General features: G+C 38.3%; 1 protein-coding gene across 2 annotated transcripts in view; it reads right to left on the bottom strand.

Moving 5' to 3' along the window:
• LOC123524470 (protein phosphatase 1G-like) overlaps positions 1–15,968 on the bottom strand; it is a 194,055-nt gene that overhangs the window by 24,449 nt on the left and 153,638 nt on the right. The window lies entirely within an intron of this gene.

Genomic DNA, 15,968 nt, shown 5'->3' with positions numbered 1-15,968 from the left:
TGTAGCCTGAGAAATGTAAAAGTAGGTCACTAGGTCAATGTCAAGGTCAAATTTCATTTCGGAACACAAAACTATACATGTGGTCCAAATCTGAAGCCTGTATCTTCAACAAGAGCTGTCCGTAAGACAGCGCGCTCCACTATTCGGCGATTTGAAAGTAAAATAAATTTATGTCTCAATATGAGACCTCTACTTTAAAAGGAAGATACACCAAGATATAACAGGACCCTACTATTCAGAGGCATTAAAGGTCAAGTATGGAAGGGGTACTGATGATGATGGTAAAGATATACTTTGAGTTTCAATTCATTATCTTTTATAGTACCAAAGTTATATCCAGAAAACAAAGTTTTGTCAAAAAATTTAAGAATGAAAGGGGCATAATTTGGTCAAAAATACAAATTAGAGTTATGGGCATTGTTACCACACATGCAGATGATGATGATAAAGATACATTTTAAGTTTCAAGTCATTATCTTATATTGTACTAAAGTTATATCGAGAAAGCAAAGATTGCCAAAAAACTTTTAAAGATGAAAGGGGCATAATTCTGTCAAAGATACAATTAGAGTTATGGGAATGCACATGATGATTATAAAGAAATGTTTTTTATTTCAAGTCATTATCTTTTAAAGTACCAAAGATATGTCTATAAATGAAGTTTTCGAAAAATTAATATGAAAATAATTCCAAGAATAACACCTTGGTGACCTTGACCTTCGATATAATAGGCCCAGCCCCTGCAAATATTTTGTTTGTATAAGGGACAATGTTTATGTGAAGTTACAGTAAGATATAAGCAATAGTAACAAAGATATGACAGAAAAACAAAGGTTGCCGAAAAACTTTAACCTTAAAAATAACCTAAGTATAACACCTTGGTGACCTTGACCTTGAGTATAATGGGGCCAGCCCCTGCACATACTTTGTTTGTATGCTGGACAATGTTTATGTGAAGTAACAGTAAGAGATCAGCTATAGTAAAAACAAAGGTTGCCGAAAAACTTGCAGAGCCTTAAAAATAACCTAAGTATAACACCTTGGTGACCTTGACCTTGGGTATAATGGGCCATGCCCCTGCACATGCTTTGTTTGTATGCTGGACAATGTTTATGTGAAGTACAGTAAGAGATCAGCTATAGTAACAAAGATATGACAGAAAAACAAAGGTTGCCGAAAAACTTTAACCTTAACTAGAGCTATCACTAAAGGTGATGAATGTACCCCCCACATGCACTGACACAGTACATTGCAATTTGATGCACACAAGATTGCATAATTATGTGGACTGTATGTATATAGACTGTATGTATACAGTATAGTAACAAAAAACAAAGTCCCATAACTATGCAGAATATTTATCTAAAAGAATGTAACATGCACCATGCACAACTAGGTTTGGTACTGATCACTTGTGTGAAGTTTCATTAAATTGTGTGCACGGGTTTGGTAGATTAGGCACGCACAAGACTGCATATGCAGACTGTATGTACATAGTATGTTAACAAAAAAAAACAAAGTCCCATAACTCTGCAATTTTTGTCGCTGAAAGAACCTAACATGCCCCATGCACAACTACTGTTGGTACTGATCACTTGTGTGAAGAATCATTAAATTGGGTCAAGGGGATGAGGAGAGATGGTGTGCACAAGATTGTGCCTATGTATATAGTATAGTAACAAAAAAAAAAACAAAGTCCCATAACTCTGCAATTTTTTTTCTAAAAGAACCTAACATGCCCCATGCACAACTACTGTTAGTACTGATCACTTGTGTGAAGTTTCATTAAATTGTGTCAAGGGGATGAGGAGAGATGGTGCGCACAAGACTGTGTCTATGTATATTAAGTATAGTAACAAAAAAACAAAGTCCCATAACTCTGCAAACTTTTTTTCTGAAAGAACCTAACATGCCCCATGCACAACTACTGTTGGTACTGATCACTTGTGTGAAGTTTCATTAAATTGTGTCAAGGGGATGAGGAGAGATGGTGTGCACAAGATTGTGTCTATGTATATAGTATAGTAACAAAAAACAAAGTCCCATAACTCTGCAATTTTTTTTTCTAAAAGAACCTAACATGTCCCATGCACAACTACTGTTGGTACTGATCACTTGTGTGAAGTTTCATTAAATTCTGTCAAGGGGATAAGGAGAGATGGTGCGCACAAGATTGCGTCTACGGACAGACGGCCAGACAGACAGACGGACAACCTGAAACCAGTATACCCCCCCCCCCCCCCCCTTACAACTTTGTTGTAGGGGGGTACAAAAATAACCTAAGTATAACACCTTGGTGACCTTGACCTTGGGTATAATGGGCCATGCCCCTGCACATGCTTTGTTTGTATGCTGGACAATGTTTATATGAACTTACAGTAAGGTATAACAGGGTTCATACACAATTCTGTTACTCAATTTCCATGATATTTCCATGATCTTCAGTGATTTTCCATGATATGGTAATGTATCGCTTTTACATGATATTAAGGCAAATTATTGCATAATTATAACTAAATATTAAATAACAAACATCAGCAGAAGCACTACCGTATTTTCCCAAAGTGTTGGGACAGCATAAAATAATTATTTATCGTGCCTACATTTCTGTTGATATCTTTTTGAAATTGTTATAGAATTCAAACTAAATTCCTTCTCAATCGGTGTTGAAAAATTGAAGCGATAATATCAAACAAGAGGGCCATGAAGGCCCTGTATCGCTCACCTGACCTACTGGCCTAAAGATCATCAAGATTAACATTCTGACCAAGTTTCATTAAGATATGGTCATAAATGTGGTCTCTAAAGTGTTAACTAGCTTTTCCTTTGATTTGACCTGGTGACCTCGTTTTTGACCCCACATGACCCAGATTCGATCTTGATCTAAAGATCACCAAGATTAACATTCTGACTAACTTTCATGAAGATACAGTCATAAATGTGGCCTCTACAGTCTTAACAAGCTTTTCCTTTGATTTGACCTAGTGATCTAGTTTCTGACCCCACCTGACCCAGATTTGAATTTTATTTATAGATCATCAAGATCAACATTCTGACCAAGTTTTATTAAGATATGGTCATAAATATGACCTCTATAGTGTTAACTAGCTTTTCCTTTGATTTGACCTGGTGACCTAGTTTTTGATCCTACATGACCCAGATTCAAACTGGACCTTGAGACCATCAAGATTAACATTCTGACCAAGATTCATGAAGATACATTCATAAATGTGGCCTCTAAGTGTTAACAAGCTTTTCCTTTGATTTGACCTGGTGACCTAGTTTTTGACCCTAGATGACCCAATATCGAACTCATCCAAGATTTTATTGAGGGTAACATTCTGACCATGTTTCATTAAGATTGGGCCAAAATTGTGACCTCTATAGAGTGTTAACAAGCTTTTCCTTTAATTTGACCTGGTGACCTAGTTTTTGACCCTACATGACCCAATATAGAACTTGTCCAATATTTTATTGAGAGTAACATTCTGACCTAGTTTCATTAAGATGCCCGTCAAGGGGGGGGTGAGGGGGACGGGGGTGACCAAGGTAAGGTGGTGACCAGGTGTAGGTACACAACATCACATGTTTATAATAAATGTTCATGGAAAAGAATGAAAGAAGTTTAATGAAATTCTTCCAATTGGTTGGTTTGTTATGTACAGATCTGTGGATTTTTAAACAATTAAAGGGCAATTACTATATGGAAAATTGACCAATCAAAAAAAAACTTGAAGGGCATCGTCGCAGTATCTTGGTTCATGTCTATTTCAAGTTTGATGAAATTCTACCTGCTAGTTACTGAGAAATGGCTGCAGACGGACATTTTTCATTAAATCAAGGGCAATAACTCTGAGGGAAATTGATCTATCAAAAAAAAAACTTGACGGGCATCAGCGCAGTATCTTGGTTCATGTCTATTTCAGATTTGATGAAATTCTACCTGTTAGTTACTGAGAAATAGCTGCAGATGGACATTTTTTATTAAATCAAGGGCAATAACTCTGAGGGAAATTGACCTATCAAAAAAAAAACTTGACGGGCATCAGCGCAGTATGTTGGTTCATGTTTATTTCAGATTTGATGAAATTCTACCTGTTAGTTACTGAGAAATGGCTGCGGACGGACGGACGGACAACGCCATTTCAATACCCCCCCCCCCCTCCCGATTTCATCGGCGGGGGATAACAAATGACTACCACTACTGGTGGCCTTGTTATTTGACAAACTGGAATAATCTGAACAAACCTGGTATAAGGTCAACAAAGACACATTTGTATGATATTATTTCAAGCAGACTTCATAGAGACAAACATTATGAACATGTCTTATGTATATGGCAGGTCATTAACCAAGTTTTCTTTTTTCAATGATGACCTAGGGACCTAATTCAAACAAGCAAACATTCTGATCAAGTATCTTTAAATCAAGTAGAAAATGAGGCTTCTAGAGTGCTAACAAGTTATCAAGTGTTAACTATGATCTGATCAAGTGTACTAGGTTTTTGACCTCAGGAACCTCACTTTTCAACTTGATATTGATTTCTGACAAAGATTTATGATGATCAAGTAGAAAATGTGGTATCTACAGTGAGTGTTTGTTTTGGGTTTAACGCTGTTTTTCAACAGTATTTCAGTTATGTAATGGCTGGCAAACCTAACCAGTGTTAGTGTTCCTGGATTCTGTACCAGTACAAAACTGTTCTTTGTAAGTAACTGCAAACTTCCCCACATGAATCAGAGGTGGAGGATGAATGATAGCAGACACAATGTATTTTATCAAATCATCATGGAGAACATACGAGAAGAATTTATTTAAGATATTTCTATATTTTGCTATAAAGGAATATCTTACAATGATTCAAAGTTTGGTGAAGATCCATCAAGCCATTCATATACTTAGTTTTAGCTCTAGCTGCCCCTAATCTGGCCCTAGCGCCCCCATTTAAATAAAATTTGTAAATGACTTTATAATATTACTACAGACAAAGTTTGATAAAGATCTATCATGTGATTATGACAAGTCATTTAAATATATTTCTATATTTAGCTGTAGTGGCCATTAAAGGCGCTCGCTACAGTTTTTCAGGACGGGTCAATATTTACCGCAACACCGTGCCAATTTGGTTGTTTCTAACCGATGTTTCTCATGACAGAGCTGGTGCAGCCGTTCTGCACATGCCCGGAATGATTGTCAATTAGCCGCGCACGGAAACATTACGCAATTTTGTGTACAATATGCATAATATACTGACAGAAGGTTAGGATTAGTATGACTATGGTTACAAAATATATACATTTAAGATATTTTTGTTCAAATTTAGTTAATCGGGTATATACCGGAGTCGTAATATATCACAGGTGCACCAGCTCTGTTTTTAGTCACAGCCGTTTCTATTTGTTTGTTTGTTTTGGGTTTAACGCCGTTTTTCAACAGTATTTCAGTCATGTAACAGCAGGCAGTTAACCTAACCAGTGTTCCTGGATTCTGTACCAGTACAAACCTGTTCTCCGCAAGTAACTGCCAACTTCCCCACATGAATTATCAGAGGTGGAGGACTAATGATTTCAGACATAATGTCGTTTATCAAATAGTCACGGAGAACATACGCCCCGCCCGAGGATCGAACTCGCGACCCAGAGGTCCGTAGACCAACGCTCTTACCTACTGAGCTAAGCGGGCGGGCTCACAGCCGTTTCTAATCCCGTACCGTACCCATACCATACATCCATATTCCTAAACTATGGATTTTGTTCGGAGAGAGGCGGAAACTTACATCATTCTATGACATCAAAATACTTCAGAAACATGTAAAATCAGCTTATTAAGAAATCTACCGTTTGATAATTTGATATATCTATAAGTCATTTGCTAAAACACTGAGTTTCCGTAGCATTTGTCCAGAAGCCTTTAACCTGCACTCTTCAAACCTAGTGGGATGAATAGCTAAATGGAGTGGATAACACCTATTGCTTTTAAGATCAATATGTTAAAGGTAAATGATGGGGCAGCAGAAATTGTACAGAAAAAAAAGTTTCTACAGTCATACTTCCAGCGAGTTTATTCCAAATGTTCCCGAGGTGAGCGACCTTGGGTCATTTGATCCTCTTGTTAAATATCTTTGCCTTATGCTGTAGACAAATACAGAATACTGTCAAGAGTTTGGCTGAATATATGCCATTGTTTGAAATAAAAATTGATGATGTATTTCCTACCAACCTGCGTTGTATAAATACCTGTCATACCCCACCTCGTAATTTGATTTAAGCCAAATCAAATATGGTGACCTATCAATTTTCTTTTTGTTTTAGATTAGGTAGACATGACCAAATGTATGTGCAGGGTTTGATTTAATTCTATTATATGAAACTCGATAAAATAGCAGTAATACCAACTTAAAATTGCCAAAAATATGCAAAAATACCCCTTGGATCTACTCAACAAGTATTCCCCTTTTTACAAAATCATTTTCTTTTGATTTCTCTGAGCATGTTTCAAATAGATATATTGTTTTCCATTATAAAAATGCTAAGATATCAAATTTATGCCGGTTATTTTACATTACTGAAATATATTTTAGGAGTATAGAAATTTTGAAAAATGTTAAAAATAGCATCATATCTAGAGGCAAATAAAACTGAAACAAAGCTGGTGACCTAGTAGTTTTATTTCATTTTTCAATCCATCATAACATGATCTTGTAATACATAACATTTCATCAAAATCTATTATTGGGAAAACAATTACGAAACTGTAGCGAGCGTCCTTAAAAGCGGCCAAGCTCCCACATTTGAACACATTTGGGAGAGGACCTAACAATGAAGCTACAGACCAAGTCTGGTGAAGATCTATCAAGCCGCTCATTAGAAGAAGTCTTTTAAAAGTATTTCAATTTCTAGCTCTAGCTGTGCCGAAAAGGGGTTGGGTGCCCCCATTTGAATGTAGGTCACATTCATGGTCAATGAAATTCAGTTTTACGATTTGTGTGCAAAACTGTGTAAGGCCATCCTTAAAAAATTGTTTGTTTGCAGTAACGCGACCCAGAATTTTTAGTGTGAGTAGGTAGGTAGGGTTTTTTTTTTTTTTTTTTCGTTTTTTTTTTTTTGTATGCTAATTGTACAACACCTGCATTTTCTTTTTAACCCTCTGGTTTATACACCTTCTGGGTACTAACACTTCTCTGTAGAATGCTAACTTGATTGTAACATATCTGCAAGGGTGGTAGTTTTCACATAGTATGAATACTAATATTAATATCACCTTTTTAATAACAATAAAAACAAAGATAGCCTGACACCAGTCAGAAACAGAGCTTATTATCTCCATATGAAACTTAAAAATTTAAGATTATCAATATATTAAACAAAAACTAGAAAATGCTTTTGTAAAAAAGCGCATGTCTCCCCCAATGCAAAGTCCTATAGGCAAGAAGTCAATAGGGGTTAGGAGCAAAAGTCAAAGAGACACTGATGGTTGGCTGCAATAGGGATCATCTACTTGGCATGTCCAATCATCCCGCTAAATTTCAACACTCCTGGCCTAGTGGTTCTCAAGTCACTGTTAAGGCTTCTGTGACCTTGACCTTTGATCAAGTGACCTCAAAATAAATAGGGGTCATCTACTCTGCAAGTCCAATCATCCTATTAAGTTTCAACATTGTAGGTCAAGTGGTTCTCAAGTTATTTCCAAAAAATGATTTTACATGAACAGGCCACTGTGGCCTTGACATTTAATAGACTGACCCCAAAATCAATAGGGGTCATCTACTCTGCATGTTCAATCATCCTATGAAGTTTCAACAATCTGGGTCAAGTGGTTCTCAAGTTATTGATCGGAACTGGTTATCAATGTTCAGGCCCCTGTGACCTTGACCTTTAACGGAGTGACCCCAAAAACAATAGGGGTCATCTACTCTGCATGTTCAATCATCCTATGAAGTTTCAACATTCTGGGTCGAGAGGTTCTCAAACTATTGATCGGAACTGGTTGTCAATGTTCAGGCCCCTGTGACCTTGACCTTTAACAGAGTGACCCCAAAATCATTAGGGGTCATTTACTCTGCATGAACAATCATCATATGAAGTTTCAACATTCTGGGTCAAGAGGTTCTCAAGTTATTGATCGGAAATGGTTTTCCATGTTCAGGCCCCTGTGGCCTTGACCTTTAACAGAGTGACCCTAAAATCATTAGGGGTCATCTACTCTGTATGACCAATCATCCTATGAAATTTCATCATTCTGGGTCAAGTGGTTCTCAAGTTACTGACCGGAAATGGTTTTCAATGTTCAGGCCCCTGTGACCTTGACCTTTAATGGAGTGACCCCAAAATCGATAGGGGTCATCTACTCTGCATGACCAATCATCCTATTAAGTTTCAACATTCTCGGTCAAGTGGTTCTCAAGTTACTGACCGGAAATGGTTTTCCAGTTTCAGGCCCCTGTGACCTTGACCTTTGACAGAGTGACCCCAAAATCGTAAGGGGTCATCTACTCTGCATGACCAATCATCCTATGAAGTTTCAACATTCTGGGTCAAGTGGTTCTCTAGATATTGATCGGAAATGGTTTTCCATGTTCAGGCCCCTGTGACCTTGACCTTTGACAGAGTGACCCCAAAATCAATAGGGGTCATCTACTCTTCATGACCAATCATCCTATGAAATTTCAACATTCTGGGTCAAGTGGTTCTCTAGTTATTGATCGGAAATGGTTTTCCATGTTCGGGCCCCTGTGACCTTGACCTTTGACAGAGTGACCCCAAAATCAATAGGGGTCATCTACTCTTCATGACCAATCATCCTATCAAGTTTCAACATTCTGGGTCAAGTGGTTCTCAAGTTACTGACCGGAAATGGTTTTCAATGTTCGGGCCCCTGTGACCTTGACCTTTAATGGAGTGACCCCAAAATCGATAGGGGTCATCTACTTTGCATGTACAATCATCCTATGAAGTTTCAACATTCTGGTTCAAGTGGTTCTCTAGTTATTGATCGGAAATGGTTTTCAATGTTCGGGCCCCTGTGACCTTGACCTTTGAGGGAGTGACCCCAAAAACAATAGGGGTCGTCTACTCCAGCAGCCCTACAACCCTATGAAGTTTGAAGGTTCTAGGTCAAACGGTTCTCCAGTTATTGCTCAGAAATGAAGTGTGACGTACGGACGGACGGACGGACGGACAGGGCAAAAACAATATGTCTCCTGGGGGAGACATAATAATTTGCCAGACCTTTTGAATGTCCTTGCACTGGCTGGGGTAATAAGAAAACATTACATTCCTTAGGATTCCTACTCCAATGGACAGCATTGAAGTACATAGCAAAATCTTTGATATTTTACCCTGTAGACCTGAGTCTGATTACTAGCACCGCACTCCTTCAAAGCCTATGTATCATGTAATTTTTAGACAATACTTAATTGTTTTACATTGTTTACTCAGGGCTTAAGCTATGCTAATATTTTAGGGAGAAGTCATTACTTCCTCAGCTAAGATTATGGAGGAGTGGAGAGATTTTAGGGAGAGGTGGAGTGATTTTAGGGAAACGTGGAAAGATTTTTAATAGCGCCATGACATGCAAGTTGAAAATGGAACTAAATATACTTATTTTTTTTTATTATTTCCTGCCTTTATTTAAGTCTATTGATTTAAAGTAAATAACAAATTCACTGAAAATATCAGTGATTCTGTTTTCTTAACCTTCAATGTAAACCTAATTTCTTATCCTTGTGAATCTAATGTGATTAAACTGCAAATTAAAGTTGTTTTTTTTTCACTCATGCAATGATTGCCTTAACCAAGAAAAGCCTAATCTGAATATGAATACAATTAAAAAAAGCTTGGTTAAATCCATATCAGCAAAAAATAAATCAAGCTCCCAGTGCTAATGCACTCAAAGTCAAAACACAAAAACCCATAAAAGCATTTCACAGTCACTTCTTGAATTAAATACATGTCAATAGCAGTGACATCACTATGACATCACACAGAATACAGGTCTTCTTTGATCTGCTACTGTCTTCTTTGATCTGCTACTGTCGGCACACATTAAAAGATACAGTTGTCAAACAGGTTAAACACAGTTTCTGATGGCAGGTGTCAAACATTTGCATGAATTTCAGTTACATTATTTAAGTCACAGAAAGTTTCAGTAATAATAACTATGTTTCTAAAGTCTGGGTTTTGAAAAATAGGAAAAAGTGGACCCATGGAAATTTAATTTCACTTAAATAGGAAAATCTAGAAATGTAAACATTAGGGATTTCTTTCGCTGGTTTTAGTCATTGCATTGAAAGGATGTTTAACTTTTATAAATAAGTTTTCAGGTAAGAAAATTTTGTTTGTCTAATATTTTTGACGTTTATTGTGCTCTTTCCAAGTGACTTGTGCAGTGTCACTGCAGTTTTATCCTCGGGGCAGATTAAAAAGATTATGCAACGACAAAAGATCGAAACTAAAATTATTATTTGTTTGCAAAATTGTTTGAGAAATTATGATAGAATGATATCCAAGAATTTATCTATCCCAGATGTTTTACGTACGAGAAAAATCATAATTTTACAAATTTAAAACTCGGTTAAATACGTCTGCAGTATTGCACAGATAACACTATGTACCACGATTTGTCCATGTGGAATTTTCTAAACAACTTTTTGCATGAATTTTTTGTAGTATATCAGGAAATCAGCGGGGCGTTCGGTAGACCCGAGGTTCTGGGTTTTCACTCGCACTTATCGAGAAAAACTCGTATTTGACCCGCACAAAAAATGTCCCGTGCGTCGGCTTGACCCGAGGAAATTTTCTTTTATGCGTCTCGAGTTCGAAAGTACTGCCCCTTGTCAATCAAAATCCCGGTGAATTCCAATATTGTTCGCCGCCATTAGCGGAAGTATGGCAGTAGGCGGAGCTTGGTATATTAATCAGCTTCTGGCAGATGTCAATCATGCCACGTGCCGACCGACACGTGGGCTTCTCGCGGTTTGTATTTGGTACAATGATGTCCGTCATTGCCAAAGGTATTTATTGATCAATGTGTAAAAGTTAATTGATAAACAATGCATAGAAGAGCAGCCTATTATCGTATTTGTGTCACTTGTTAATTAGCGGTATAAGAGCAGCCTATTATCGTATTTGTGTCACTTGTTAATTAGCGGTATACAGAAAGCGTAACATTCACATATTTTGTTTCTTATCGGTCATATCGATCATTCATGTAGTTGAACCTCAACGAACACTGTCTAGGAAAACTTAATAGCGATACAAATACTAAGTTACCCAAAAGAAATAACGAAACAGGAAAGAATTAAAACACGGCACCGATAAAAAAAAAAATCCGAGTTTTGGGTTAAAAAAATTGTCTGAGTCGCGGCGATTTTCGTGAGTCGGTCGCATTACTGCAAACAAACAATTTTTTAAGGATGGCCTAAGTCATCAATATTTCAAGGCTGTATCTTAAAAAAACAAGAAAGCAGGTCAGTAGGTCAAGGTCACAATCAAGTGACACCATATTACTTGGGGTCATCAGGTAATTAGAATTAAATAGTCTTGGAAATAGAATCAGATGATTTTTTAAGTATTTTTCCTATATAATTACATAATAACTAAGTAACCCGGTCCCCTGGGGCATAATTTGAACAATTTTGGTAGAGGACTACTAGACAATGCATCATACCAAATATCAAAAGCCCAAGTCGTATGGTTTCTGACAAGAAGATTTTTAAAGCTTTTTCCTATATATAAAGTCTATATAAAACTTGGGACCCCCAGGGCAGGGCCTCTTTTCACCCCAGGGGTACAATTTGAACAATTTTGGTTGAGGACCATAAGACAATGCTACAAACCAAATATCAAAGGTCTAAGTGTTGTGGTTTCAGATAAGAAGATTTTTAAACTTTTTCTTTCCTATATAAGTCTATGTAAAACTTGCGACCCCCGGGGCGGGGCCATATTTGACCCCAGGGGGATAATTTGAACAATCTTGGTAGAGGACCACTAGATGATGCTACATACCAAATATCAAAGCCCTAGGCCATGTGGTTTTGTACAAGATTTTCAAAGTTTTCCCTATATAACACTATATAAACCATGTGACCCCCGGGCGGGGCCATATTTGACCCTAGGGGGACAATTTGAATAATCTTGGTTGAGGACCACTAGATGATGCTACATACCAAATATCAAAGCCCTAGGCCATGTGGTTTTGTATAAGAAGATTTTCAAAGTTTTCCTTATATAACTCTATATAAACCATGTGACCCCCAGGGCAGGGCCATATTTGACCCTAGGGAAATAATTTGAACAATCTTGGTTGAGGACCACTAGATGATGCTACATACCAAATATCAAAGCCCTAGGCCATGTGGTTTTGCATAAGAAGATTTTCAAAGTTTTCCCTATATAACACTATATAAACCATGTGACCCCCAGGGCGGGGCCATATTTGACCCTAGGGGGATAATTGGAACAATCTTGGTAGCGGACCACTAGATGATGCTACATACTAAATATCAAAGCCCTAGGCCATGTGGTTTTGTACAAGAAGATTTTCAAAGTTTTCCCTATATAACTCTATATAAACCATGTGACCCCCGGGGCAGGGGCCATATTTGACCCTAGGGGGATAATTTGAATAATCTTGGTTGAGGACCACTAGATGATGCTACATACCAAATATCAAAGCCCTAGGCCATGTGGTTTTGTACAAGAAGATTTTCAAAGTTTTCCCTATATAAGTCTATATAAACCATGTGACCCCCGGGGCAGGGCCATATTTGACCCTAGGGGGATAATTTGAATAATTTTGGTAGAGGACCACTAGATGACGCTACACACCAGATATCAAAGCCCTAGGCCCTGTGGTTTTAGACAAGAAGATTTTTAAAATTTTTCCTTTAGGTTGCCATGGCAACCAGAGTTCTGCATGGAATTTAATTCTTTGAATAATTTTGAAAGGGGGCCACCCAAGGATCATTCCTGTGAAGTTTGGTGTAATTCTGCCCAGTGGTTTTCAAGAAGATTTTTTTTAGGAAATGTTGACCGACGGACGACACACGCCGGGCGCCGGACATTGAGTGGTCACAATAGCTCACCATGAGCCTTTGGCTCAGGTGAGCTAAAAATTGAAATGCTAGTGAAATTCTGGTGCTGATTCCCGTAAAACTAGAGGGTCATTGACCCTAAAGCGCTCACTTGTGTACAAGGCTTCAAGTGTTTTTGTATAAGTACAGAGTTAGGTTTCTTCTGTGTTAGCCTATATTATATACATGTCACACACATTTTTTAACCTAGGGCAATAACTTGAATAATTATGGTAGAAATTTCAAATCTGATATCACATGCCAAATATCAAGGCTCAAGCTATTATTCATTCAGAGAAGAAGATTTTCAAAGTTTCTTATATATGACTTTTTTGAAGAAATAGAGAAAGGAATTGAAAAATACAATCAGTTAGGCAAAACATATGTTACAGGGGATTTAAACTCGAGAACAGGTAATTTAATTGATATTTTGAAATTTGACAGATATCTTGATAGCGATCAGCTAGATATTGAATCATCATTAGCAAGTCAGTATGATATTCCTATTAGATATAATAAGGATTCCGTAATTGATGTTAATGGGCGGAGACTTGTCTCACTTTGTAAATAGACTAGTCACGTGATTGCAAACGGGCAAATCCATAACTCATATGGCCATACCTTTTTATCATCACGTGGTCTCAGTACAACGGACTATTTACTAGTAGATAAAGAAAATCTCTGCACAATTAGTAGCTTTGATATTGACGAATGGTCAAATTTATCTGATCATGCTGAACTTCGTTTTACATTTGATGTAAAAACAAATAATAACTAGAAAATGCTTGTGTAAAAAAGCGCATGTCTCCCCCAATGCAAAGTCCTATAGGCAAGTAGTCAAAAGGGGTCAGGAGCGAAAGTCAAAGAGACACTGATGGTTGGCTGCAATAGGGATTATCTACTTGGCATGTCCAGTCATCCCGCTAAATTTCAACACTCTTGGCCTAGTGGTTCTCAATTCACTGTCCAGGCTTCTGTGACCTTGACCTTTGATCAAGTGACCTCAAAATAAATAGGGGTCATCTACTCTGCAAGTCCAATCATCCTATTAAGTTTCAACATTGTAGGTCAAGTGGTTCTCAAGTTATTTCCAAAAAATGATTTTACATGAACAGGCCACTGTGACCTTGACCTTTAATAGACTGACCCCAAAATCAACAGGGGTCAACTACTCTGCATGTTCAATCATCCTATGAAGTTTCAACATTCTGGGTCAAGTGGTTCTCCAGTTATTGATCGGAACTGGTTATCAATGTTCAGGCCCCTGTGACCTTGACCTTTAACGGAGTGACCCCAAAAACAACAGGGGTCATCTACTCTGCATGACCAATCATCCTATGAAGTTTCATCATTCTGGGTCAAGTGGTTCTCAAGTTACTGACCAGAAATGGTTTTCAATGTTCAGGCCCCTGTGACCTTGAACTTTCACAGAGTGACCCAAAAATCGTAAGGGGTCATCTACTCTGCATGACCAATCATCCTATGAAGTTTCAACATTCTGGGTCAAGTGGTTCTCAAGTTACTGACTGGAAATGGTTTTCAATGGTCAGGCCCCTGTGACCTTGACCTTTAATAGAGTGACCCCAAAATCAATAGGGGTCATCTACTTTGCATGTACAATCATCCTATGAAGTTTCAACATTCTGGGTCAAGTGGTTCTCTAGTTATTGATCGGAAATGGTTTTCCATGTTCAGGCCCGTGACCTTGACCTTTGACGGAGTGACCCCAAAATCAATAGGGGTCATCTACTCTTTATGACCAATCATCCTGTGAAGTTTCAACATTCTGGGTCAAGTGGTTCTCTAGCTATTGATCGGAAATGGTTTTCAATGTTCAGGCCACTGTGACCTTGACCTTTGACGGAGTGACCCCAAAAACAATAGGGGTCATCTACTCTTTATGACCAATCATCCTGTGAAGTTTCAACATTCTGGGTCAAGTGGTTCTCTAGTTATTGATCGGAAATGGTTCTTAATGTTCAGGCCCCTGTGACCTTGACCTTTGACGGAGTGACCCCAAAAACAATAGGGGTCGTCTACTCCAGCAGCCCTACAACCCCATGAAGTTTGAAGGTTCTAGGTCAAATGGTTCTCCAGTTATTGCTCGGAAATGAAGTGAGACGTACGGACGGACGGACGGACAGGGCAAAAACAATATGTCTCCTGGGGAAGACATAATAACAAGAGCTGTCTCCATAGGATGACATATGCCCCCGATGGCACTTTGAATGAGTAGTTATGGCCGATGTTAGAGTTTAGGACCTTTGACCTACGGAGCTGGGTCTTGCACTATCATGAAAAATGACCTTTAACGTCTAAGTGTGACCTTGACCTTTGAGCTACAGACCTGGGTCTTGCGCGCGACACGTCGTCTTACTGTGGTACACATTCATGCCAAGTTATTTGAAAATCCATCAATGGTTGACAAAGATATGGACCGGACACGCCCATCAATGCACTATCCTTTAATGTCTAAGTGTGACCTTGACCTTTGAGCTACGGACCTGGGTCTTGCGCGCGACACGTCGTCTTACTGTGGTACACATTCATGCCAAGTTATTTGAAAATCCATCCATCGATGACAAAGATATGGACCGGACACGCCCATCAATGCACTATCCTTTAATGTCTAAGTGTGACCTTGACCTTTGAGCTACGGACCTGGGTCTTGCGCACTGCACGTCCTCTTACTGTGGTACACATTCATGCCAAGTTATTTGAAAATCCATCCATCGATGACAAAGATATGGACCGGACACGCCCATCAATGCACTATCCTTTAATGTCTAAGTGTGACCTTGACCTTTGAGCTACGGACCTGGGTCTTGCGTGCGACACGTCATCTTACTGTGGTACACATTCATGCCAAGTTATTTGAAAATCCATCCATCGATGA

This window comes from Mercenaria mercenaria, chromosome 3 (assembly GCF_021730395.1).
Source record: "Mercenaria mercenaria strain notata chromosome 3, MADL_Memer_1, whole genome shotgun sequence".
Taxonomy (NCBI): Eukaryota; Metazoa; Mollusca; class Bivalvia; order Venerida; family Veneridae; genus Mercenaria; species Mercenaria mercenaria.
The sequence above is the reverse complement of the archived record's forward strand: the minus strand, read 5'-3'. Positions and strand labels throughout refer to the sequence as shown.